The 26,812-nt window shown below is 38.9% G+C and overlaps 9 non-coding genes across 9 annotated transcripts; all 9 read right to left on the reverse strand.

The window, feature by feature from the left end:
* Positions 1-859: 859 nt before the first annotated feature.
* On the reverse strand, positions 860-931 carry TRNAA-CGC (transfer RNA alanine (anticodon CGC)). Its single transcript has one exon. It is a non-coding gene; the product is annotated as a tRNA-Ala (tRNA).
* A 5,771-nt stretch (positions 932-6,702) lies between these two features.
* TRNAA-CGC (transfer RNA alanine (anticodon CGC)) lies at positions 6,703-6,774 on the reverse strand. The gene has a single exon. It is a non-coding gene; the product is annotated as a tRNA-Ala (tRNA).
* Positions 6,775-18,536: 11,762 nt separating this feature from the next.
* TRNAA-CGC (transfer RNA alanine (anticodon CGC)) lies at positions 18,537-18,608 on the reverse strand. The gene has a single exon. It is a non-coding gene; the product is annotated as a tRNA-Ala (tRNA).
* A 1,063-nt stretch (positions 18,609-19,671) lies between these two features.
* On the reverse strand, positions 19,672-19,743 carry TRNAA-UGC (transfer RNA alanine (anticodon UGC)). Its single transcript has one exon. It is a non-coding gene; the product is annotated as a tRNA-Ala (tRNA).
* Positions 19,744-20,808: 1,065 nt separating this feature from the next.
* Positions 20,809-20,880, reverse strand: TRNAA-CGC (transfer RNA alanine (anticodon CGC)). Its single transcript has one exon. It is a non-coding gene; the product is annotated as a tRNA-Ala (tRNA).
* A 1,065-nt stretch (positions 20,881-21,945) lies between these two features.
* TRNAA-CGC (transfer RNA alanine (anticodon CGC)) lies at positions 21,946-22,017 on the reverse strand. Its single transcript has one exon. It is a non-coding gene; the product is annotated as a tRNA-Ala (tRNA).
* Positions 22,018-23,158: 1,141 nt separating this feature from the next.
* On the reverse strand, positions 23,159-23,230 carry TRNAA-CGC (transfer RNA alanine (anticodon CGC)). Its single transcript has one exon. It is a non-coding gene; the product is annotated as a tRNA-Ala (tRNA).
* A 2,185-nt stretch (positions 23,231-25,415) lies between these two features.
* On the reverse strand, positions 25,416-25,487 carry TRNAA-CGC (transfer RNA alanine (anticodon CGC)). Its single transcript has one exon. It is a non-coding gene; the product is annotated as a tRNA-Ala (tRNA).
* A 1,065-nt stretch (positions 25,488-26,552) lies between these two features.
* TRNAA-CGC (transfer RNA alanine (anticodon CGC)) lies at positions 26,553-26,624 on the reverse strand. Its single transcript has one exon. It is a non-coding gene; the product is annotated as a tRNA-Ala (tRNA).
* Between the last annotated feature and the right edge of the window lie 188 nt (positions 26,625-26,812).

Below are 26,812 nucleotides of genomic sequence, written 5' to 3' on the forward strand. Positions count from 1 at the left end.
GTATGGTAACTTAGTGTCAATTGTTATATGAGATGGCTTAAATGCCCTTCCATTTATGACTTTATTGGTCAAAATATGAAGTTCTTCACTAAGTATATCATCTTCTTATCCAAAAATTATCCTCTTTTACTCGGGGAATGAGGACCTATAATCGATTTACTGACACCTCATGGACACCAGGCACCAGATTTTCTGAGACAGCAGTGAACAGGATCTTAGCAGATGTTTAATTAAGTTTGCTCACTCAACTCTAAATTGTTCAAAATCAAAACCTGAATTGCATTTTCTTTTCGGTTAAACGTTCCAAGCTGTGGAAGGAGCTATGTTGGACTCTTTTCTAAAACATCAGCCTTGAAACAATTTTAATAAAGCTTCTGTAGCCAAAGAAATGAAATTCTCATGAGAAGTCACTAAAACTACGAATGTGAGGTCAAGGAAACTTCCCGAAACTCTAGAATTTAAGTAGGATACGCCATATACACTATTAAAACCCCACTTAGAGAAGTTGGCAACGCTATGCTATTTTCTTTGGGAATAAGGAAATCTAATGCAGACTCTGTCCTCAGAAGGAAACCAGACACAGGATTTTTAAGACAAGAGAGGATTTGGAGCTTAAAGATTTTTCTTTGGATTGATACACTAATGTTGACATTGTTGTGTGATAATTACTAAATTGTAAAATTTTGACTTATTTAAAGAAGCTGTGACTAAAGCCGAGTTTGTGAATATTTTGAAAACATCACTTTTGGCCTACATATTTTTCTCGATACAATTCATCTTCTGGTGAATAAATTCTTCATTGCAACTATGTAAACAAAGTCACTCATGCCGACTCTTCTAAATTAAAATTAACTGCACCTGGAGATGCCAGGGATTGAACCCGGGGCCTCATACATGCGAAGCATGCGCTCTACCCCTGAGCTACATCCCCATTACATTGCTACAGTTGTACAGAACACGACACACAAATAGAACTTCGGCTAATTCGAAAAAATAACCTTGTCTATTTTTTTTTTAATAAAGTTCGTCTGAGGACTGTAGATTGCAAAATAGTTAAAAGCCTCAGATGTATATTAACAGAGGTAATAGTTGGACACATTTAACCACATCCAATGATTGTTTAGGACGCCTAGCCTACGTATGGTAACTTAGTGTCAATTGTTATATGAGATGGCTTAAATGCCCTTCCATTTATGACTTTATTGGTCAAAATATGAAGTTCTTCACTAAGTATATCATCTTCTTATCAAAAAATTATCCTCTTTTACTCTGGGAATGAGGACCTATAATCGATTTACTGACACCTCATGTACACCAGGCACCAGATTTTCTGAGACAGCAGTGAACAGGATCTTAGCAGATGTTTAATTAAGTTTGCTCACTCAACTCTAAATTGTTCAAAATCAAAACCTGAATTGCATTTTCTTTTCGGCTAAACGTTCCAAGCTGTGGAAGGAGCTATGTTGGACTCTTTTCTAAAACATCAGCCTTGAAACAATTTTAATAACGCTTCTGTAGCCAAAGAAATGAAATTCTCATGAGAAGTCACTAAAACTACGAATGTGAGGTCTAGGAAACTTCCCGAAACTAGAGAAAATTTATGCCAAACTTACCGTAATTTTCTTTTCCTGGCTATTTCTCATGGCAGCATCACTTATGGGTAGCTCCTCCCTTAGCAGTCACAGGACAGGAATTAATTAGATTAATTAATTAGACTGATAGGTATAAAGAGTCCCTCCTCCCCTTACACCACAGTCCAATTATAAAGCTGAAAATAAAAAATGGGCGGGAACCCTGATGCTGCCATGAGAAATAGCCAGGAAAAGAAAATTACGGTAAGTTTGGCATAAATTTTCTCTATTCCTGGCTAATCATGGCAGCATCACTTATGGGTAATACCCAAGCTCACAAAATTAGGGTGGGAATAAAATTATGATAAAACACACAGAACAAATTATTATGCTATTACTGAATTTAATATCAACGGGACAAAGAAACCGTAGACAAGACACTCTTCCCAAATGAGGTGGAAGGAGCATCCACATCAAGTTTGTAGTGTTTCATGAACGTCATCGGGGAAGACCAGGTGGCTGCCTTGCAAATGTCATCGTATGGAACCTCTGCCCAATTAGCCCAGGAAGTTGACAATGCTCTGGTTGAATGAGCCTTTATCTTCAGTGGAGGAGAGCGATCTTTATTGAGATAAGCCTTTCTGATTACAAGAGCAATCCAACGCTTCAATGTAGATAGAGAGGCTGCCTCACCTCTCCTGGCCCCTGAAGGCAAAACGAAAAGCTGGTGAGTTTTCCTGTAAGGAGCAGAACGTTCAAGGTACACAGACAGGCAGTCCATAACATCCAAACGATGCCACTTGATCTCCTCTGGTGAAGAAGGATTGGGGTAGAAGGATGGCAGGACCACCTCTTGAGATAGATGGAAACGAGAGACCACTTTAGGCAGAAATGCTGGATTAGGTTTCAGGCACACCCTATTGTGGTAGAATTGGAGACAAGAAGGCAGGGTGGAGAAGGCCTTGATCTCTGAAATTCTCCTAGCGGAAGTAATTGCTACTAAGAACAATGTTTTGTAAGTTAGGAGGACAGCATCCAAATTCTCAAGAGGAACGAATAGATCCTCAGACAGGTAGTCGAGAACAAGCGGAAGGTCCCAAGGAGGGGTAGTGGATCTCGAAGGCGGTCTCAACTTGAAAGCTGCCTTGAAGAATCTGGAGATCAATGGGTCTGATGACCAAGAGGTGTTGCACAAAGCTGACAGGGCCGAAGACTGAACTTTAAGAGTGCTGATGCTAAGACCCTTATCCAGACCTTCTTGCAGGAACTCCAAGATTTCAGTGTTGCGAGGGCGTATGAAGGCAACTCGCTTGGCCGAAACCCATTCCTGAAACACATCCCAGATTCTATGGTAGCATGAAGACGTAGAAGCCTTCCTTGAGTGTAAGAGAGTATTGACCACTGCTTCTGAAAGGCCTAATTGTTGAAGTCTTTCTTTTTCAAGACCCACACCCCCAATTTGAGGCGTTCCGGATGAGGATGGGATATTGGACCCTGCGTTAGCAGATCCTTCAAAACAGGCAGGGGCCGAGGCTGTTCCTGGCTCAGCGTTGACAGTAGGGGAAACCACGGCCTTCGAGGCCAAATCGGGATTACGGCAATAACCGTTTTCCCTTCTGCCCAAACTTTTCTCAGGAACCTGGGTATCATGGGTAGGGGAGGGAACGCATACCCCAGATCGAACGACCAAGGAAGAGATAGAGCATCCTGGCCCAGTGCCTGACTCTCTGGGTGGAGGGAGAAGTAATTCTCCACCTGGCGATTCCTGAACGAGGCCATCAGGTCGATCTGGGGCATGCCCCACCGACGGGTGATCCAAGCAAAAACTGACTGGTGAAGTTTCCATTCTCCCGGGAGAATTTCTGATCTGCTGAGAAAATCCGCCGCTACGTTCTCCGAGCCTGGGAGATAGATAGCCTTCAGTCCCTGGAGATAGGTCATGGCCATCACCATTAGAGGAGCTAGCTCTTTTAAGAGCCGCTTGCTCCTTGTGCCTCCCTGGTTGTTTACATAAGAGGCCACCGCTCGGTTGTCCGTCTTGATCAACACCCAGGAATTCCTGATCTTCGGAAGGAACACCTGAATGGCCTTGGAAACAGCTCGCAGTTCTCTTAGGTTGGAGTGGAGCCGACTTTCTTCTCGAGTCCACCACCCCTGAGTCCATGAGGAATCGAGGTGGGCACCCCAACCAGAAGAACTGGCATCCGTCGTAATAACGGTCCACGGAGGTTCTTCCAAGGGAAAACCCTTTGCTAGGTTCTTCCCGTTCCTCCACCAGTCCAACTCTCTTCTTACTGGCAGGGGCAGAGAAATTTTCTGATCCCAATCCGTTTTTTCTCTGTCGAACTGGAGAAGAAAACAACTCTGTACAGGGCGAAACTTCCATTGGGCCCACTTCACCAAACCTATCGTAGACGTCAAAGAACCCAGGAGACTCATGACTTCCCTTGCCGAGGCCTTTTCGAGAACCTGGAGCTTCTTGACTTTGTCTTGTAACTTCATGACCCTCTCTGGAGACAAAAACACATGAGCAGAAATGGTATTTATCACCGCTCCGAGGAACACGATGGTCTGAGATGGAATCAGGGAGCTTTTTTCTATGTTGAGAAGCCACCCGTGATCTTGCAGGATGTTCATTGCCATTAATGTATGATGCTCCACTATTCCTTGTGAAGGCCCTACGATGAGTATGTCGTCCAGGTAATGGAATATCTCGATACCTCTCATCCTTATGACGGCAATCAGAGAGACAAGGACCTTCGAGAAAGTCCTTGGCGCTAAGCTGAGACCAAACGGAAGCCCTCGGAACTGGAAATGTCTTCCTAAAGCCCAGAACCGAAGGAACTGCATGTGATTGCTGTTTACAGGGATTTGGTAGTAGGCGTCTTTTAAGTCTATGGAGGTCATCCAATCTCCTGGTTTTACGCACTTTAGGATAGTCTGTAAGGATTCCATTTTGAATGTCCTTACGTCTAGAAAGGCGTTCACTCCTTTTAGGTTCAGGATGAGACGCCACTTTCCCTGGGGCTTTGGGGCCAAAAACACAGTGGAATACATCCCCTGGAATCTTTCGTGAGAAGGGACTTCCTCCAACACCTTCTGTCCCAACAGCCCACCGTACCCGGATGGGCCCGAGGACCTTCAGAAGGTCTTCCCGGAGGTCCTGGCACCTCTACCTCTGGAAGCCTTATTGGAAGAGGAGTGAGAGAAGGACTTCCACGAAGAGTTCCTGGAATACTCCCTTCCGGGCTTGTAGCTTCTACTGTCCCGAAAGGACCGATCCTTAAATCGCCTGGTTTTCCAGGAGGAGGAAAAACCCTTTCTGCTGACTTGTGGAAGAAACGCTTTTTTCCCATCAGCCGCTTTCTGAATGGCATCCTCCAGGATCTTACCAAACAGGAGGTCCCCTTGGAACGGTAGACCACACAAGGACGCTTTGGAGGCATAGTCCGCCCCCCAGGAATGAAGCCATAAAGCCCTTCTGGAGGCCACCGATAGGGCCATACCTTTGGCAATCATGCGAGTGATGTCCAGGGAGGCTTCAGAGCAAAATTCAGTAGCAAGGCTCAAATCCTTGAGACTTCCCAGGAGATGTTCTCTACGGACACCTTGATCAATATCTTCCTCCAAATTAGCGAGCCAAACACGTAAGGCCCTGGAGAGAGTGGTCAGCGCCACTGCCGGATGAAGGGCGGAGCCTAGCGCCAGATAGGCTTTAATTAGGTCACCATCCATACGCTTTTCCATAGGTTCTCTTAAGTATGCCATGGAGTCTATAGGAAGCGTGGTCTTTTTAGCCATATGGATCACTGCGGCATCAACCTTGGGAACCGAATTCCAAAGGCAGCAGTCCATGGTAGAATAAGGATAAGTCCTTGTGAATTTGTTTTTCAAGGTGGACTTCCTCTCCGGCTTATTCCACTCCTGAAGGATCATGTCCTTTATAGAGGAATGCACTGGGAACGTTGGTCTATTAGGTTTCAGATCCTCAAAAAACCTGTCAGCCTCTCTCAATTCAGACTTTTCTTCCATGAGGCTAAGAGTGTCTCTGAGGAGGGTAATAAGCCGATCTACAGATTTAGAGTCCAGAGACCTGGAGGCATCCCAGCCTGCGACGCCCGAACCCCCAGGAAGCCCCAGGCAGTCGGGGAATAGCCCCATGGGCCAGAAGGCATAGCCACCAATCCAGGAGACCCCACAGGGAACCGGACAACACACCAAACCACAGGTAGGACCACTCCAGGGCCCCATAGTATGGATTCAAAGAACTGCCAGAAATAGGTGCGGGGGGGGGGGATTTTGGACCCCAATTAAGAGGGGCAAGCTGATAACAAGGGGAATTTGTAAGGAAGATCAACCCCATCAGACAAATAGAAAACCAGTGTCTCCCTCAGAACACCTAAATCCCACGCAGCGGTTCAGTTCTTACACAGAACCTGACCCAGTTAGTCCTGCTCATGCAGGCTGTTTACTGGGGCCTTCAAATGAAGAGAGGCTGAACTTCATTTGGAACGAACCCACGACAAACGCAGGAAGGTGGCCATAAAAGAAAAAGTTAAAAGTCCTGTAGAACTTGCTAAGGACAGGAAAAAAGACTGTGGTGTAAGGGGAGGAGGGACTCTTTATACCTATCAGTCTAATTAATTAATCTAATTAATTCCTGTCCTGTGACTGCTAAGGGAGGAGCTACCCATAAGTGATGCTGCCATGATTAGCCAGGAATCTAGAATTTAAGTAGGATACGCCATATACACTATTAAAAACCCACTTAGAGAAGTTGGCAACGCTATGCTATTTTCTTTGGGAATAAGGAAATCTAATGCAGACTCTGTCCTCAGAAGGAAACCAGACACAGGATTTTTAAGACAAGAGAGGATTTGGAGCTTAAAGATTTTTCTTTGGATTGATACACTAATGTTGACATTGTTGTGTGATAATTACTAAATTGTAAAATTTTGACTTATTTAAAGAAGCTGTGACTAAAGCCGAGTTTGTGAATATTTTGAAAACATCACTTTTTGCCTACATATTTTTCTCGATACAATTCATCTTCTGGTGAATAAATTCTTCATTGGAACTATGTAAACAAAGTCACTCATGCCGACTCTTCTAAATTAAAATTAACTGCACCTGGAGATGCCGGGGATTGAACCCGGGGCCTCATACATGCGAAGCATGCGCTCTACCACTGAGCTAAATCCCCATTACATTGCTACAGTTGTACAGAACACGACACACAAATAGAACCTCGGCTAATTCGAAAAAATAACCTTGTCTATTTTTTTTTTAATAAAGTTTGTCTGAGGACTGTAGATTGCATAGTTAAAAGCCTCAGATGTATATTAACAGAGGTAATAGTTGGACACATTTAACCACATCCAATGATTGTTTAGGACTCCTAGCCTACGTATGGTAACTTAGTGTCAATTGTTATATGAGATGGCTTAAATGCCCTTCCATTTATGACTTTATTGGTCAAAATATGAAGTTCTTCACTAAGTATATCATCTTCTTATCCAAAAATTATCCTCTTTTACTCGGGGAATGAGGACCTATAATCGATTTACTGACACCTCATGGACACCAGGCACCAGATTTTCTGAGACAGCAGTGAACAGGATCTTAGCAGATGTTTAATTAAGTTTGCTCACTCAACTCTAAATTGTTCAAAATCAAAACCTGAATTGCATTTTCTTTTTGGCTAAACGTTCCAAGCTGTGGAAGGAGCTATGTTGGACTCTTTTCTAAAACATCAGCCTTGAAACAATTTTAATAAAGCTTCTGTAGCCAAAGAAATGAAATTCTCATGAGAAGTCACTAAAACTACGAATGTGAGGTCAAGGAAACTTCCCGAAACTCTAGAATTTAAGTAGGATACGCCATATACACTATTAAAACCCCACTTAGAGAAGTTGGCAACGCTATGCTATTTTCTTTGGGAATAAGGAAATCTAATGCAGACTCTGTCCTCAGAAGGAAACCAGACACAGGATTTTTAAGACAAGAGAGGATTTGGAGCTTAAAGATTTTTCTTTGGATTGATACACTAATGTTGACATTGTTGTGTGATACAAAATAGATAGCAGAGACCCAGTATATGCTAAGTGCAAAAACAATAAGTAACTCAAACACCTTGGTGAGGTCCCCTTAACCTTCACCAACATTAAAATACAAACACAAAGAAAGTAAGGCGGAGTATCTTACATGCACTTTCCAAATGGTTCTTTACATGGGTACTTTCCTATAATACACCCTAAGAAAAATAAAACAGTAGATGATAGTGCAATATTGTCTGTACTGTTAATCACTTCAATCCAATAAGGTTTTCACAAGTGCAAACTCACAATGGTGGAGCCACTATAGGTTAGGCTCAGACAATTCGCCTGGTGGGATGTAAAGGGTCCCACTCCCTCCTCTGTGCTCCGGAATCCTTGTACAGGATAATCACAGGTTCGCAGATGGAGTGTAGTTAAATAGTATTTATTGGTAAAATACACAAATCAAAAACATAAAATAGTAAAAAAAGACCTTACAATCTCTGTGGATCAGTCTTAAAAGCAAAACGCGTTTCGCCCCTTCAGGGGGCTTCCTCAGTTGCTGTTGAGTTTCCTGGATCCTTGTTCGTTTTTAAATGCCATCTGTTGCCGCTTTTTTCCGTCCCTTCCTTCATTTCCGGTTTGCCGAACTTCCAGTTTCCGGTCTTTGCGTTCCACCCTTGGAACGCACACGCAATACGCCTGAATTTCCTGTAGGGTACCAGTCTCTCTCCTGTTCCGGTTATTTTTGCGTTCCACCGTTGGAACGCATGTGCGGGCTCCCTAAATGTCTCTTATTTAGAACGCTTTATGCGTTCTATCTTAAGTGTCCTTATCACAATGGGCTCATGCATCGGAGAGCAGGGAGAGAGAAAGGGAAAATAAGGAAGAAAAAAGGGGGGGAAGAAGGATGTTACTTGCCTTAACTGCCATAGGAAAAAAGATGTTTAAAGCATATACATATATATCTCCTTACAAAAGAACATAAAGACACTCTGCTATTTCTACTTGTAGTGATGTAAAAAGTACATAAAAAATGAATAAATAATATATAAATAGAAGCTCCCATGCCTCTACAGGTGCAGTCGTGTAACCTAAATCTCTCATTTAAAAGCACAAGTTTCTTAAAGGTGTATGCCTCCATAATTTATATATAATAAAAACGATTCTAAAAACCGATTTAAAATATTTTAAACAATTTTATAAAATTAGTGGTGCAGTAAAAGTTCAAATAATGCCATTCTACAATTACTGAATGGGGCTGTCTAGGCCTGATCGTAAACTGATAAATAAAACCACATCTCTCAAAAACATACAATTTCAACAGGTAAAGCCCAAGAAAATATATCATCAAAAGCAGTTTTAAAAATGACACACTTCAAAATCAGCATTTAGGCCATGCGGTGATAGGGAATTAAACTCAAAAATATACTTCATTTCCTCTCTCCCTAACTTGCGTATATAATCCCCACCCCTCCAATCCCTTTTAACTTCTTTAATGGCGCAAAAGAATAATTTGCTAGGATCTTGATCGTGCTTTTCTTTAAAGTGGAGCGGAACACTGTGGGTCTCCACCCCATTTCTGATGTTCCTAATGTGTTCCGCAACTCTTACTTTTAATGGCCTGATCGTTCTGCCTATATATAATAGGTCACATGGACATTTTAAAACGTATATAATTCCTTTTGTGTGGCAAGTTAAGTGATCCTTTATACAGTACGTTTTTTTTATAATGTGTCCTATATCTGTTAAGTGTCTTTTTTTGCTGTTAGTTGTTCTACAGGGTAGACACATTCCGCATCCGTAAAAACCTTTTAGATCCTTTAAAAAATGGCTGGATTTCTTTGGGCTTCGACAGCTTTTAACTAAAATATTTTTAAAATTCTTTGCACCTCTATAGATAATTCTGGGTTCGGGCTGTAAAATCTTATTGAGGATAGGGTCATCTTGTAGTAAATGCCAGTGCTTCTTAATTGTTTTCCTTATTTGTTTGTTTCGTCCATTATAGTTACAAATAAAGGATATATCATTGGTATTTCCTTGCTCTTTTTTAGGTTTATATTTTATAAGTTCCTTTCTGGGTACTTTTCTCACTTCTTCAAAATCTCTCTCTACAATTTCCCTACTGTATCCCTTCTCTATAAATTGCCGTTTAATATAACTGGCTTGTTCTAAATAATCAGATTCTTTTTTACAATTTCTTCGAATCCTTAGAAATTGGCCTCTTGGTGCGTTCTCCAGCCACGGGTTATGATGACAGCTATTTCTCTCTATGTACCCGTTAGCGTCCACTGGTTTAAAGTAGTTCTTGGTATTTATCTTTTCGTCCTCTATGTAGATATGTAGATCCAAGAAGTTTATTTTCTCTTCACTAATGCAGCTCGTTAGGTGAATCCCCCAGTCGTTCCGGTTAAGATACGTAATAAAATCATTCAATTGATCTTGGTTACCTGTCCAGATAAAAAATATATCATCTATGAAGCGGCGATAGGACACCAAGTATGCCCCCCATTCATGGCCCTGGGTGACAAATGCCTCTTCCCAGAATGCCATGAATAAGTTGGCATAACTGGGGGCAAACTTGGTGCCCATCGCCGTTCCACAGATCTGGAGATAAAATTCGCCCTCAAACCAAAAAAAGTTGTTGGTCAGAATTAAAAAAATGCCCTCTAGGATAAAATCTATCTGTTCACTCTTAAAATCTGATTTGGATAAAAAATGCCGTACTGCTGCCATCCCTTTCTCATGAGGTATTATAGTATATAAGGAAGTAACATCACAGGTTACCAACAGGTTGCCCTGTTGCCAAACCGTGTCTTCCAGGATCTGCAGCATGTGAATTGTATCCTTAAGATACGACGGAGTTTTCGAGACCAGAGGCTGTAGGAGAGTGTCTATATATTCGGACACTCGCGTGGAGACAGAGTCTATGCCGGATATTATAGGTCTACCGGGGGGTTCTGTGATGTTTTTATGCACTTTAGGAAGGTGATAAAAAACTGGAATTTTGGGATGAGTTACAAATAAGTAGCCCGCTTCTTTTTCATTGAGTATTTTTGACTCCTTCCCTCTATCTACATATTCCTTAAATACATTGATAATCTGTTTAAGGGGGTTATATGTGAGTTTTTTATACGTTGAGGAGTCTGATAAAATCCTTATAGCTTCCTTCAAGTATTGGGGTCTATTTAACATCACAATTCCCCCCCCCTTATCTGCTGGTTTAATTATCAGATCAGAGTTATCTCGTATCTCCTTTAGTGCTTTCTTCTCTCCTACTGTTAGATTCTGTTGATATTTATTCTCTTTTTTGTATTTCTTTACTTCCTCCATCACCATTTTTTCAAAAGTTTTTATTTCATGGGAAATTAAATGGCGTGGAAAAAATTGTGACTTCTCTTTAAGAGATGTGTGTTGATATTCGTCCATACTTTCATTCTCTTTGGGCAACTGTTCTGTCCTATTATAAAAAAATTTCTTTAAACATAGTTTCCTAATAAAATGGTTCATATCTGTAAAAAAGTTAAAAACATTAAAATCTGCAGTTGGGGCAAATTTGAGACCTTTCCTTAAAATGCTTATATGCTCCTTTGTGAGTGGTTCATCTGCAATATTAAAAATCCCATTTAAATCGATGTCTTTCCCCTCTTCTCCCTGTGCCTCCTTCCTAACTCCTCTCTTTCTTCTTCTTCTTCTAGTGATCTTTGTCTTTTCCCCTGCATCTCCCATGGTTGTGGATCGTTCGTCCATTTCCTTCTGTTCTGTATCAGGTCCCTCCGAAAAAAAGAAGGTGATGGGGGAGTATCTGGGGGTAATGACTTACTTATGCTCCTATTCCTTGTCAAAATAGGTTCCACTCTATCACTATTGGCTGATTTTGAATTCATTGTTCTCCCCTTTTGGCTCTTTTTCTGGTGATTGGATGAGCCTTCTTTTACCGCATCACTGTATGTTTTAGATTTGGTGACATAATGTTGGCTCCCTGTTTCTTGTGTGTTGATGAAATCTCTCCTTGTGTGATGTTCTAATTCTATTGCGTGTCTTCCTTCATGATGCAACTCTTTCCTAGTGGGTGTAGTGTACTGGTGTTGGGGCCCTAAGGCAAACCGTGAGTCCTGTCTCTCCCTATTTGTTACCCCCTCCCCCCTTGTTAAGTTGCTCTTTTGAGGGTGTCTATAGCGTGACTCCCTATCCTCTCTTCCATATTCCTTCACTCTATTTCTCGAGTCCCTACGTTCCGGTCTCTCCTGGTTGGTTCGTCTCCATGTTTGTGAGTTATGTGTGTCATGGGGAAATTTTCCTCTATAACTCCTTTTTGTATTTCTATTTGCCTTCTGTTTAGGGTTCCTCACATTGCCTGTTTTATAATCATTTATGTCTCTCTGATATTTGCTTCTTTTTATATCTATAGTCTCTGTTTCTATCCTATCTACTTTCTCTTTAATCTCTTTTAAGATGCTGTTATAAACTTCAGGGCTTGTGGAGTCTATCAAGAGATTTTTCCATTTATTTATCTCTTCATCCAATTTAGGTAGGTTCTCCTCCCTTCTCGCCACTATGTATCCCATGGTACTGAATGAAAAGCCATCTAATAGCTTATTCCATCCTGCCATGAAGTGTGGGTCATCCTTGTCAAAGCTAGGGTCCTTAAAAAATCTAAGACCTCTTGGAGTGATCTGATCTCTAACATATTTTTTAAGAGTAGCAATCTCCCATTTTGTTTTCATTTCCTTTATAAGGGCATTCTCCAAATTATATCTAAATTGGTTTTTGCCATTAAATTTTAAGGCTCCTTGCCGTTCTATACCTCTATCAAAACATGTATCAATGTTACTTGTTCTATAGTTTCTATTATCAAGAAATGTCATATTGATCTATATAGCTAACTGGGTCCTCTGAAAGGAGAATACAGACACTAATACAAAATAGATAGCAGAGACCCAGTATATGCTAAGTGCAAAAACAATAAGTAACTCAAACACCTTGGTGAGGTCCCCTTAACCTTCACCAACATTAAAATACAAACACAAAGAAAGTAAGGCGGAGTATCTTACATGCACTTTCCAAATGGTTCTTTACATGGGTACTTTCCTATAATACACCCTAAGAAAAATAAAACAGTAGATGATAGTGCAATATTGTCTGTACTGTTAATCACTTCAATCCAATAAGGTTTTCACAAGTGCAAACTCACAATGGTGGAGCCACTATAGGTTAGGCTCAGACAATTCGCCTGGTGGGATGTAAAGGGTCCCACTCCCTCCTCTGTGCTCCGGAATCCTTGTACAGGATAATCACAGGTTCGCAGATGGAGTGTAGTTAAATAGTATTTATTGGTAAAATACACAAATCAAAAACATAAAATAGTAAAAAAAGACCTTACAATCTCTGTGGATCAGTCTTAAAAGCAAAACGCGTTTCGCCCCTTCAGGGGGCTTCCTCAGTTGCTGTTGAGTTTCCTGGATCCTTGTTCGTTTTTAAATGCCATCTGTTGCCGCTTTTTTCCGTCCCTTCCTTCATTTCCGGTTTGCCGAACTTCCGGTTTCCGGTCTTTGCGTTCCACCCTTGGAACGCACACGCAATACGCCTGAATTTCCTGTAGGGTACCAGTCTCTCTCCTGTTCCGGTTATTTTTGCGTTCCACCGTTGGAACGCATGTGCGGGCTCCCTAAATGTCTCTTATTTAGAACGCTTTATGCGTTCTATCTTAAGTGTCCTTATCACAATGGGCTCATGCATCGGAGAGCAGGGAGAGAGAAAGGGAAAATAAGGAAGAAAAAAGGGGGGGAAGAAGGATGTTACTTGCCTTAACTGCCATAGGAAAAAAGATGTTTAAAGCATATACATATATATCTCCTTACAAAAGAACATAAAGACACTCTGCTATTTCTACTTGTAGTGATGTAAAAAGTACATAAAAAATGAATAAATAATATATAAATAGAAGCTCCCATGCCTCTACAGGTGCAGTCGTGTAACCTAAATCTCGCATTTAAAAGCACAAGTTTCTTAAAGGTGTATGCCTCCATAATTTATATATAATAAAAACGATTCTAAAAACCGATTTAAAATATTTTAAACAATTTTATAAAATTAGTGGTGCAGTAAAAGTTCAAATAATGCCATTCTACAATTACTGAATGGGGCTGTCTAGGCCTGATCGTAAACTGATAAATAAAACCACATCTCTCAAAAACATACAATTTCAACAGGTAAAGCCCAAGAAAATATATCATCAAAAGCAGTTTTAAAAATGACACACTTCAAAATCAGCATTTAGGCCATGCGGTGATAGGGAATTAAACTCAAAAATATACTTCATTTCCTCTCTCCCTAACTTGCGTATATAATCCCCACCCCTCCAATCCCTTTTAACTTCTTTAATGGCGCAAAAGAATAATTTGCTAGGATCTTGATCGTGCTTTTCTTTAAAGTGGAGCGGAACACTGTGGGTCTCCACCCCATTTCTGATGTTCCTAATGTGTTCCGCAACTCTTACTTTTAATGGCCTGATCGTTCTGCCTATATATAATAGGTCACATGGACATTTTAAAACGTATATAATTCCTTTTGTGTGGCAAGTTAAGTGATCCTTTATACAGTACGTTTTTTTTATAATGTGTCCTAAATCTGTTAAGTGTCTTTTTTTGCTGTTAGTTGTTCTACAGGGTAGACACATTCCGCATCCGTAAAAACCTTTTAGATCCTTTAAAAATGGCTGGATTTCTTTGGGCTAAGACAGCTTTTAACTAAAATATTTTTAAAATTCTTTGCACCTCTATAGATAATTCTGGGTTCGGGCTGTAAAATCTTATTGAGGATAGGGTCATCTTGTAGTAAATGCCAGTGCTTCTTAATTGTTTTCCTTATTTGTTTGTTTCGTCCATTATAGTTACAAATAAAGGATATATCATTGGTATTTCCTTGCTCTTTTTTAGGTTTATATTTTATAAGTTCCTTTCTGGGTACTTTTCTCACTTCTTCAAAATCTCTCTCTACAATTTCCCTACTGTATCCCTTCTCTATAAATTGCCGTTTAATATAACTGGCTTGTTCTAAATAATCAGATTCTTTTTTACAATTTCTTCGAATCCTTAGAAATTGGCCTCTTGGTGCGTTCTCCAGCCACGGGTTATGATGACAGCTATTTCTCTCTATGTACCCGTTAGCGTCCACTGGTTTAAAGTAGTTCTTGGTATTTATCTTTTCGTCCTCTATGTAGATATGTAGATCCAAGAAGTTTATTTTCTCTTCACTAATGCAGCTCGTTAGGTGAATCCCCCAGTCGTTCCGGTTAAGATACGTAATAAAATCATTCAATTGATCTTGGTTACCTGTCCAGATAAAAAATATATCATCTATGAAGCGGCGATAGGACACCAAGTATGCCCCCCATTCATGGCCCTGGGTGACAAATGCCTCTTCCCAGAATGCCATGAATAAGTTGGCATAACTGGGGGCAAACTTGGTGCCCATCGCCGTTCCACAGATCTGGAGATAAAATTCGCCCTCAAACCAAAAAAAGTTGTTGGTCAGAATTAAAAAAATGCCCTCTAGGATAAAATCTATCTGTTCACTCTTAAAATCTGATTTGGATAAAAAATGCCGTACTGCTGCCATCCCTTTCTCATGAGGTATTATAGTATATAAGGAAGTAACATCACAGGTTACCAACAGGTTGCCCTGTTGCCAAACCGTGTCTTCCAGGATCTGCAGCATGTGAATTGTATCCTTAAGATACGACGGAGTTTTCGAGACCAGAGGCTGTAGGAGAGTGTCTATATATTCGGACACTCGCGTGGAGACAGAGTCTATGCCGGATATTATAGGTCTACCGGGGGGTTCTGTGATGTTTTTATGCACTTTAGGAAGGTGATAAAAAACTGGAATTTTGGGATGAGTTACAAATAAGTAGCCCGCTTCTTTTTCATTGAGTATTTTTGACTCCTTCCCTCTATCTACATATTCCTTAAATACATTGATAATCTGTTTAAGGGGGTTATATGTGAGTTTTTTATACGTTGAGGAGTCTGATAAAATCCTTATAGCTTCCTTCAAGTATTGGGGTCTATTTAACATCACAATTCCCCCCCCCTTATCTGCTGGTTTAATTATCAGATCAGAGTTATCTCGTATCTCCTTTAGTGCTTTCTTCTCTCCTACTGTTAGATTCTGTTGATATTTATTCTCTTTTTTGTATTTCTTTACTTCCTCCATCACCATTTTTTCAAAAGTTTTTATTTCATGGGAAATTAAATGGCGTGGAAAAAATTGTGACTTCTCTTTAAGAGATGTGTGTTGATATTCGTCCATACTTTCATTCTCTTTGGGCAACTGTTCTGTCCTATTATAAAAAAATTTCTTTAAATTCTATCGCCGCTTCATAGATGATATATTTTTTATCTGGACAGGTAACCAAGATCAATTGAATGATTTTATTACGTATCTTAACCGGAACGACTGGGGGATTCACCTAACGAGCTGCATTAGTGAAGAGAAAATAAACTTCTTGGATCTACATATCTACATAGAGGACGAAAAGATAAATACCAAGAACTACTTTAAACCAGTGGACGCTAACGGGTACATAGAGAGAAATAGCTGTCATCATAACCCGTGGCTGGAGAACGCACCAAGAGGCCAATTTCTAAGGATTCGAAGAAATTGTAAAAAAGAATCTGATTATTTAGAACAAGCCAGTTATATTAAACGGCAATTTATAGAGAAGGGATACAGTAGGGAAATTGTAGAGAGAGATTTTGAAGAAGTGAGAAAAGTACCCAGAAAGGAACTTATAAAATATAAACCTAAAAAAGAGCAAGGAAATACCAATGATATATCCTTTATTTGTAACTATAATGGACGAAACAAACAAATAAGGAAAACAATTAAGAAGCACTGGCATTTACTACAAGATGACCCTATCCTCAATAAGATTTTACAGCCCGAACCCAGAATTATCTATAGAGGTGCAAAGAATTTTAAAAATATTTTAGTTAAAAGCTGTCTTAGCCCAAAGAAATCCAGCCATTTTTTAAAGGATCTAAAAGGTTTTTACGGATGCGGAATGTGTCTACCCTGTAGAACAACTAACAGCAAAAAAAGACACTTAACAGATATAGGACACATTATAAAAAAAACGTACTGTATAAAGGATCACTTAACTTGCCACACAAAAGGAATTATATACGTTTTAAAATGTCCATGTGACCTATTATATATAGGCAGAACGATCAGGCCATTAAAAGTAAGAGTTGCGGAACACATTAGGAACATCAGAAATGGGGTGGAGACCCACAGTGTTCCGCTCCACTTTAAAGAAAAGCACGATCAAGATCCTAGCAAATTATTCTTTTGCGCCATTAAAGAAGTTAAAAGGGATTGGAGGGGTGGGGATTATATACGCAAGTTAGGGAGAGAGGAAATGAAGTATATTTTTGAGTTTAATTCCCTATCACCGCATGGCCTAAATGCTGATTTTGAAGTGTGTCATTTTTAAAACTGCTTTTGATGATATATTTTCTTGGGCTTTACCTGTTGAAATTGTATGTTTTTGAGAGATGTGGTTTTATTTATCAGTTTACGATCAGGCCTAGACAGCCCCATTCAGTAAATGTAGAATGGCATTATTTGAACTTTTACTGCACCACTAATTTTATAAAATTGTTTAAAATATTTTAAATCGGTTTTTAGAATCGTTTTTATTATATATAAATTATGGAGGCATACACCTTTAAGAAACTTGTGCTTTTAAATGCGAGATTTAGGTTACACGACTGCACCTGTAGAGGCATGGGAGCTTCTATTTATATATTATTTATTCATTTTTTATGTACTTTTTACATCACTACAAGTAGAAATAGCAGAGTGTCTTTATGTTCTTTTGTAAGGAGATATATATGTATATGCTTTAAACATCTTTTTTCCTATGGCAGTTAAGGCAAGTAACATCCTTCTTCCCCCCCTTTTTTCTTCCTTATTTTCCCTTTCTCTCTCCCTGCTCTCCGATGCATGAGCCCATTGTGATAAGGACACTTAAGATAGAACGCATAAAGCGTTCTAAATAAGAGACATTTAGGGAGCCCGCACATGCGTTCCAACGGTGGAACGCAAAAATAACCGGAACAGGAGAGAGACTGGTACCCTACAGGAAATTCAGGCGTATTGCGTGTGCGTTCCAAGGGTGGAACGCAAAGACCGGAAACCGGAAGTTCGGCAAACCGGAAATGAAGGAAGGGACGGAAAAAAGCGGCAACAGATGGCATTTAAAAACGAACAAGGATCCAGGAAACTCAACAGCAACTGAGGAAGCCCCCTGAAGGGGCGAAACGCGTTTTGCTTTTAAGACTGATCCACAGAGATTGTAAGGTCTTTTTTTACTATTTTATGTTTTTGATTTGTGTATTTTACCAATAAATACTATTTAACTACACTCCATCTGCGAACCTGTGATTATCCTGTACAAGGATTCCGGAGCACAGAGGAGGGAGTGGGACCCTTTACATCCCACCAGGCGAATTGTCTGAGCCTAACCTATAGTGGCTCCACCATTGTGAGTTTGCACTTGTGAAAACCTTATTGGATTGAAGTGATTAACAGTACAGACAATATTGCACTATCATCTACTGTTTTATTTTTCTTAGGGTGTATTATAGGAAAGTACCCATGTAAAGAACCATTTGGAAAGTACATGTAAGATACTCCGCCTTACTTTCTTTGTGATTGTTGTGTGATAATTACTAAATTGTAAAATTTTGACTTATTTAAAGAAGCTGTGACTAAAGCCGAGTTTGTGAATATTTTGAAAACATCACTTTTTGCCTACATATTTTTCTCGATACAATTCATCTTCTGGTGAATAAATTCTTCATTGGAACTATGTAAACAAAGTCACTCATGCCGACTCTTCTAAATTAAAATTAACTGCACCTGGAGATGCCGGGGATTGAACCCGGGGCCTCATACATGCGAAGCATGCGCTCTACCACTGAGCTACATCCCCATTACATTGCTACAGTTGTACAGAACACGACACACAAATAGAACCTCGGCTAATTCGAAAAAATAACCTTGTCTATTTTTTTTTTAATAAAGTTTGTCTGAGGACTGTAGATTGCATAGTTAAAAGCCTCAGATGTATATTAACAGAGGTAATAGTTGGACACATTTAACCACATCCAATGATTGTTTAGGACTCCTAGCCTACGTATGGTAACTTAGTGTCAATTGTTATATGAGATGGCTTAAATGCCCTTCCATTTATGACTTTATTGGTCAAAATATGAAGTTCTTCACTAAGTATATCATCTTCTTATCCAAAAATTATCCTCTTTTACTCGGGGAATGAGGACCTATAATCGATTTACTGACACCTCATGGACACCAGGCACCAGATTTTATGAGACAGCAGTGAACAGGATCTTAGCAGATGTTTAATTAAGTTTGCTCACTCAACTCTAAATTGTTGAAAATCAAAACCGGAATTGCATTTTCTTTTCGGCTAAACGTTCCAAGCTGTGGAAGGAGCTATGTTGGACTCTTTTCTAAAACATCAGCCTTGAAACAATTTTAATAAAGCTTCTGTAGCCAAAGAAATGAAATTCTCATGAGAAGTCACTAAAACTACGAATGTGAGGTCAAGGAAACTTCCCGAAACTCTAGAATTTAAGTAGGATACGCCATATACACTATTAAAACCCCACTTAGAGAAGTTGGCAACGCTATGCTATTTTCTTTGGGAATAAGGAAATCTAATGCAGACTCTGTCCTCAGAAGGAAACCAGACACAGGATTTTTAAGACAAGAGAGGATTTGGAGCTTAAAGATTTTTCTTTGGATTGATACACTAATGTTGACATTGTTGTGTGATAATTACTAAATTGTAAAATTTTGACTTATTTAAAGAAGCTGTGACTAAAGCCGAGTTTGTGAATATTTTGAAAACATCACTTTTTGCCTACATATTTTTCTCGATACAATTCATCTTCTGGTGAATAAATTCTTCATTGGAACTATGTAAACAAAGTCACTCATGCCGACTCTTCTAAATTAAAATTAACTGCACCTGGAGATGCCGGGGATTGAACCCGGGGCCTCATACATGCAAAGCATGCGCTCTACCACTGAGCTACATCCCCATTACATTGCTACAGTTGTACAGAACACGACACACAAATAGAACCTCGGCTAATTCGAAAAAATAACCTTGTCTATTTTTTTTTTTTAATAAAGTTTGTCTGAGGACTGTAGATTGCATAGTTAAAAGCCTCAGATGTATATTAAAAGAGGTAATAGTTGGACACATTTAACCACATCCAATGATTGTTTAGGACTCCTAGCCTACGTATGGTAACTTAGTGTCAATTGTTATATCAGATGGCTTAAATGCCCTTCCATTTATGACTTTATTGGTCAAAATATGAAGTTCTTCACTAAGTATATCATCTTCTTATCCAAAAATTATCCTCTTTTACTCGGGGAATGAGGACCTATAATCAATTTACTGACACCTCATGGACACCAGGCACCAGATTTTCTGAGACAGCAGTGAACAGGATCTTAGCAGATGTTTAATTAAGTTTGCTCACTCAACTCTAAATTGTTCAAAATCAAAACCTGAATTGCATTTTCTTTTCGGCTAAACGTTCCAAGCTGTGGAAGGAGCTATGTTGGACTCTTTTCTAAAACATCAGCCTTGAAACAATTTTAATAAAGCTTCTGTAGCCAAAGAAATGAAATTCTCATGAGAAGTCACTAAAACTACGAATGTGAGGTCAAGGAAACTTCCCGAAACTCTAGAATTTAAGTAGGATACGCCATATACACTATTAAAACCCCACTTAGAGAAGTTGGCAACGCTATGCTATTTTCTTTGGGAATAAGGAAATCTAATGCAGACTCTGTCCTCAGAAGGAAACCAGACACAGGATTTTTAAGACAAGAGAGGATTTGGAGCTTAAAGATTTTTCTTTGGATTGATACACTAATGTTGACATTGTTGTGTGATAATTACTAAATTGTAAAATTTTGACTTATTTAAAGAAGCTGTGACTAAAGCCGAGTTTGTGAATATTTTGAAAACATCACTTTTTGCCTACATATTTTTCTCGATACAATTCATCTTCTGGTGAATAAATTCTTCATTGGAACTATGTAAACAAAGTCACTCATGCCGACTCTTCTAAATTAAAATTAACTGTACCTGGAGATGCCGGGGATTGAACCCGGGGCCTCATACATGCGAAGCATGCGCTCTACCACTGAGCTACATCCCCATTACATTGTTGCAGCATTACAGAACACGACACACAAATAGAACCTCGGCTCATTCGAAAAAATAGCCTTGTCTATTTTTTTTTAATAAAGTTCGTCTGAGGACTGTAGATTGCAAAATAGTTAAAAGCCTCAGATGTATATTAACAGAGGTAATAGTTGGACACATTTAACCACATCCAATGATTGTTTAGGACTCCTAGCCTACGTATGGTAACTTAGTGTCAATTGTTATATCAGATGGCTTAAATGCCCTTCCATTTATGACTTTATTGGTCAAAATATGAAGTTCTTCACTAAGTATATCATCTTCTTATCCAAAAATTATCCTCTTTTACTCGGGGAATGAGGACCTATAATCGATTTACTGACACCTCATGGACACCAGGCACCAGATTTTCTGAGAAAGCAGTGAACAGGATCTTAGCAGATGTTTAATTAAGTTTGCTCACTCAACTCTAAATTGTTCAAAATCAAAACCTGAATTGCATTTTCTTTTCGGCTAAACGTTCCAAGCTGTGGAAGGAGCTATGTTGGACTCTTTTCTAAAACATCAGCCTTGAAACAATTTTAATAAAGCTTCTGTAGCCAAAGAAATGAAATTCTCATGAGAAGTCACTAAAACTACGAATGTGAGGTCAAGGAAACTTCCCGAAACTCTAGAATTTAAGTAGGATACGCCATATACACTATTAAAAACCCACTTAGAGAAGTTGTCAACGCTATGCTATTTTCTTTGGGAATAAGGAAATCTAATGCAGACTCTGTCCTCAGAAGGAAACCAGACACAGGATTTTTAAGACAAGAGAGGATTTGGAGCTTAAAGATTTTTCTTTGGATTGATACACTAATGTTGACATTGTTGTGTGATAATTACTAAATTGTAAAATTTTGACTTATTTAAAGAAGCTGTGACTAAAGCCGAGTTTGTGAATATTTTGAAAACATCACTTTTTGCCTACATATTTTTCTCGATACAATTCATCTTCTGGTGAATAAATTCTTCATTGGAACTATGTAAACAAAGTCACTCATGCCGACTCTTCTAAATTAAAATTAACTGCACCTGGAGATGCCGGGGATTGAACCCGGGGCCTCATACATGCGAAGCATGCGCTCTACCACTGAGCTACATCCCCATTACATTGCTACAGTTGTACAGAACACGACACACAAATAGAACCTCGGCTAATTCGAAAAAATAGCCTTGTCTATTTTTTTTTAATAAAGTTCGTCTGAGGACTGTAGATTGCAAAATAGTTAAAAGCCTCAGATGTATATTAACAGAGGTAATAGTTGGACACATTTAACCACATCCAATGATTGTTTAGGACTCCTAGCCTACGTATGGTAACTTAGTGTCAATTGTTATATCAGATGGCTTAAATGCCCTTCCATTTATGACTTTATTGGTCAAAATATGAAGTTCTTCACTAAGTATATCATCTTCTTATCCAAAAATTATCCTCTTTTACTCGGGGAATGAGGACCTATAATCGATTTACTGACACCTCATGGACACCAGGCACCAGATTTTCTGAGACAGCAGTGAACAGGATCTTAGCAGATGTTTAATTAAGTTTGCTCACTCAACTCTAAATTGTTCAAAATCAAAACCTGAATTGCATTTTCTTTTCGGCTAAACGTTCCAAGCTGTGGAAGGAGCTATGTTGGACTCTTTTCTAAAACATCAGCCTTGAAACAATTTTAATAAAGCTTCTGTAGCCAAAGAAATGAAATTCTCATGAGAAGTCACTAAAACTACGAATGTGAGGTCAAGGAAACTTCCCGAAACTCTAGAATTTAAGTAGGATACGCCATATACACTATTAAAACCCCACTTAGAGAAGTTGGCAACGCTATGCTATTTTCTTTGGGAATAAGGAAATCTAATGCAGACTCTGTCCTCAGAAGGAAACCAGACACAGGATTTTTAAGACAAGAGAGGATTTGGAGCTTAAAGATTTTTCTTTGGATTGATACACTAATGTTGACATTGTTGTGTGATAATTACTAAATTGTAAAATTTTGACTTATTTAACCCCTTAAGGACACATGACATATGGGGCTTGTCATGATTACCTTTTATTCCAAAGGTTTGGTGCTTAAGGGGTTAAAGAAGCTGTGACTAAAGCCGAGTTTGTGAATATTTTTAAAACATCACTTTTCGCCTACATATTTTTCTCGATACAATTCATCTTCTGGAGAATAAATTCTTCATTGGAACTATGTAAACAAAGTCACTCATGCCGACTCTTCTAAATTAAAATTAACTGCACCTGGAGATGCCGTGGATTAAACCCGGGGCCTCATACATGCGAAGCATGAGCTCTACCACTGAGCTACATCCCCATTACATTGCTACAGTTGTACAGAACACGACACACAAATAGAACCTCGGCTAATTCGAAAAAATAACCTTGTCTATTTTTTTTTTTATAAAGTTCGTCTGAGGACTGTAGATTGCAAAATAGTTAAAAGCCTCAGATGTATATTAACAGAGGTAATAGTTGGACACATTTAACCACATCCAATGATTGTTTAGGACTCCTAGCCTACGTATGGTAACTTAGTGTCAATTGTTATATGAGATGGCTTAAATGCCCTTCCATTTATGACTTTATTGGTCAAAATATGAAGTTCTTCACTAAGTATATCATCTTCTTATCCAAAAATTATCCTCTTTTACTCGGGGAATGAGGACCTATAATCGATTTACTGACACCTCATGGACACCAGGCACCAGATTTTCTGAGACAGCAGTGAACAGGATCTTAGCAGATGTTTAATTAAGTTTGCTCACTCAACTCTAAATTGTTGAAAATCAAAACCGGAATTGCATTTTCTTTTCGGCTAAACGTTCCAAGCTGTGGAAGGAGCTATGTTGGACTCTTTTCTAAAACATCAGCCTTGAAACAATTTTAATAAAGCTTCTGTAGCCAAAGAAATGAAATTCTCATGAGAAGTCACTAAAACTACGAATGTGAGGTCAAGGAAACTTCCCGAAACTCTAGAATTTAAGTAGGATACGCCATATACACTGTTAAAAACCCACTTAGAGAAGTTGGCAACGCTATGCTATTTTCTTTGGGAATAAGGAAATCTAATGCAGACTATGTCCTCAGAAGGAAACCAGACACAGGATTTTTAACACAAGAGAGGATTTGGAGCTTAAAGATTTTTCTTTGGATTGATACACTAATGTTGACATTGTTGTGTGATAATTACTAAATTGTAAAATTTTGACTTATTTAAAGAAGCTGTGACTAAAGCCGAGTTTGTGAATATTTTGAAAACATCACTTTTTGCCTACATATTTTTCTCGATACAATTCATCTTCTGGTGAATAAATTCTTCATTGGAACTATGTAAACAAAGTCACTCATGCCGACTCTTCTAAATTAAAATTAACTGCACCTGGAGATGCCGGGGATTGAACCCGGGGCCTCATACATACCACTGAGCTACATCCCCATTACATTGCTACAGTTGTACAGAACACGACACACAAATAGAACCTCGGCTAATTCGAAAAATAACCTTGTCTATTTTTTTTTTTAATAAAGTTCGTCTGAGGACTGTAGATTGCATAGTTAAAAGCCTCAGATGTATATTAACAGAGGTAATAGTTGGACACATTTAACCACATCCAATGATTGTTTAGGACTCCTAGGCTACGTATGGTAACTTAGTGTCAATTGTTATATGAGATGGCTTAAATGCCCTTCCATTTATGACTTTATTGGTCAAAATATGAAGTTCTTCACTAAGTATATCATCTTCTTATCCAAAAATTATCCTCTTTTACTCGGGGAATGAGGACCTATAATCGATTTACTGACACCTCATGGACACCAGGCACCAGATTTTCTGAGACAGCAGTGAACAGGATCTTAGCAGATGTTTAATTAAGTTTGCTCACTCAACTCTAAATTGTTGAAAATCAAAACCGGAATTGCATTTTCTTTTCGGCTAAACGTTCCAAGCTGTGGAAGGAGCTATGTTGGACTCTTTTCTAAAACATCAGCCTTGAAACAATTTTAATAAAGCTTCTGTAGCCAAAGAAATGAAATTCTCATGAGAAGTCACTAAAACTACGAATGTGAGGTCAAGGAAACTTCCCGAAACTCTAGAATTTAAGTAGGATACGCCATATACACTATTAAAACCCCACTTAGAGAAGTTGGCAACGCTATGCTATTTTCTTTGGGAATAAGGAAATCTAATGCAGACTCTGTCCTCAGAAGGAAACCAGACACAGGATTTTTAAGACAAGAGAGGATTTGGAGCTTAAAGATTTTTCTTTGGATTGATACACTAATGTTGACATTGTTGTGTGATAATTACTAAATTGTAAAATTTTGACTTATTTAAAGAAGCTGTGACTAAAGCCGAGTTTGTGAATATTTTGAAAACATCACTTTTTGCCTACATATTTTTCTCGATACAATTCATCTTCTGGTGAATAAATTCTTCATTGGAACTATGTAAACAAAGTCACTCATGCCGACTCTTCTAAATTAAAATCAACTGTACCTGGAGATGCCGGGGATTGAACCCGGGGCCTCATACATGCGAAGCATGCGCTCTACCACTGAGCTACATCCCCATTACATTGTTGCAGCATTACAGAACACGACACACAAATAGAACCTCGGCTCATTCGAAAAAATAGCCTTGTCTATTTTTTTTTAATAAAGTTCGTCTGAGGACTGTAGATTGTAAAATAGTTAAAAGCCTCAGATGTATATTAACAGAGGTAATAGTTGGACACATTTAACCACATCCAATGATTGTTTAGGACTCCTAGCCTACGTATGGTAACTTAGTGTCAATTGTTATATCAGATGGCTTAAATGCCCTTCCATTTATGACTTTATTGGTCAAAATATGAAGTTCTTCACTAAGTATATCATCTTCTTATCCAAAAATTATCCTCTTTTACTCGGGGAATGAGGACCTATAATCGATTTACTGACACCTCATGGACACCAGGCACCAGATTTTCTGAGAAAGCAGTGAACAGGATCTTAGCAGATGTTTAATTAAGTTTGCTCACTCAACTCTAAATTGTTCAAAATCAAAACCTGAATTGCATTTTCTTTTCGGCTAAACGTTCCAAGCTGTGGAAGGAGCTATGTTGGACTCTTTTCTAAAACATCAGCCTTGAAACAATTTTAATAAAGCTTCTGTAGCCAAAGAAATGAAATTCTCATGAGAAGTCACTAAAACTACGAATGTGAGGTCAAGGAAACTTCCCGAAACTCTAGAATTTAAGTAGGATACGCCATATACACTATTAAAAACCCACTTAGAGAAGTTGGCAACGCTATGCTATTTTCTTTGGGAATAAGGAAATCTAATGCAGACTCTGTCCTCAGAAGGAAACCAGACACAGGATTTTTAAGACAAGAGAGGATTTGGAGCTTAAAGATTTTTCTTTGGATTGATACACTAATGTTGACATTGTTGTGTGATAATTACTAAATTGTAAAATTTTTACTTATTTAAAGAAGCTGTGACTAAAGCCGAGTTTGTGAATATTTTGAAAACATCACTTTTTGCCTACATATTTTTCTCGATACAATTCATCTTCTGGTGAATAAATTCTTCATTGGAACTATGTAAACAAAGTCACTCATGCCGACTCTTCTAAATTAAAATTAACTGCACCTGGAGATGCCGGGGATTGAACCCGGGGCCTCATACATGCGAAGCATGCGCTCTACCACTGAGCTACATCCCCATTACATTGCTACAGTTGTACAGAACACGACACACAAATAGAACCTCGGCTAATTCGAAAAAATAACCTTGTCTATTTTTTTTTAATAAAGTTTGTCTGAGGACTGTAGATTGCATAGTTAAAAGCCTCAGATGTATATTAACAGAGGTAATAGTTGGACACATTTAACCACATCCAATGATTGTTTA

Source organism: Pelobates fuscus, chromosome 12, assembly GCF_036172605.1.
Source record: "Pelobates fuscus isolate aPelFus1 chromosome 12, aPelFus1.pri, whole genome shotgun sequence".
NCBI lineage: Eukaryota > Metazoa > Chordata > Amphibia > Anura > Pelobatidae > Pelobates > Pelobates fuscus.